Consider the following 1,002-nt stretch of genomic DNA (forward strand, 5'->3'; position numbering starts at 1 on the left):
TGGGACTGACCTTTCTCCCCGACCATCAGCTGGAAGCCGAGATGTCCCTGGAGGTGGGGGTCCAGGCCTACTTGGACAAGAACTACGTCGTGCCTGAGGGAGGGGTAAATATCCTGTCTAACTATCTCACTATTTTTTATGTTGGTTAATGGTTACCCCATTCATTGTTGGCTCGAACAAACCTCGTGTCAGTAACGAGAATCCGCCTAAACACCGTGCCCTACTTTCTGTCTATGTGTCTATAAGTTTATCTTTCTGTTTACCTGTCTATTTAAACTATTTTTATGTTCATTGATGGATGGTGGCAGTCGTTCCCATGAGAATCCGCCTAAAAAAAACTGCGCCCAACTATCTGTCTATCTGTCTATGTGTCTATCTTTCTATCTGTCTATCTGTCTATAAGTTTATCTTTCTGTTTACCTGTCTATCTGAAACTATTTTTATGTTCATTGGATGGTGGTGATGGAAATAATGTACCATGAAAAAAACTGCCCCCAACTTATTGCCTAGGTCAAAACCGAGATGCTCTGTCCCAAGCGCCACGGCCTGGCTCTCTCTGACGACACCGGTCTCCTCTCCTTCTACTCACGCGTGGAAACGACGTACCACAACGGGTANATTTTTACTTAAAGCTGGGTTATAAAATATTTACTTTAGAAAAATTAGATATTTACACTAATTTGAAATCTAGACTTATTTACGTTTTAATTGCGTAATTGGAGCCAAAATATTATGCGTTTACATTGCTTATGCAATTTGGATAGCTGGGACAGCTGAGCCGGTAGAAACTCTTTTTCTAACGGCAAATCATGAACTTTCTGAAGCATCTAGTTGGTTTCAGTCTGATAAATTAACATTTAATGTTTCAAAATCCAAATATATTGTATTTAGAAATTAATCCATGCCATTTAAAGATTAGGGTTATAATCTCAAAATAGGAAATGAAAATATTGAACGAATAGGTTCAACTTGCAAAGATAAATATTTCAAGTTTGTCGGCGT

Source organism: Eurytemora carolleeae, unplaced genomic scaffold (assembly GCF_000591075.1).
Source record: "Eurytemora carolleeae unplaced genomic scaffold, Eaff_2.0 scaffold94, whole genome shotgun sequence".
Lineage (NCBI taxonomy): Eukaryota > Metazoa > Arthropoda > Copepoda > Calanoida > Temoridae > Eurytemora > Eurytemora carolleeae.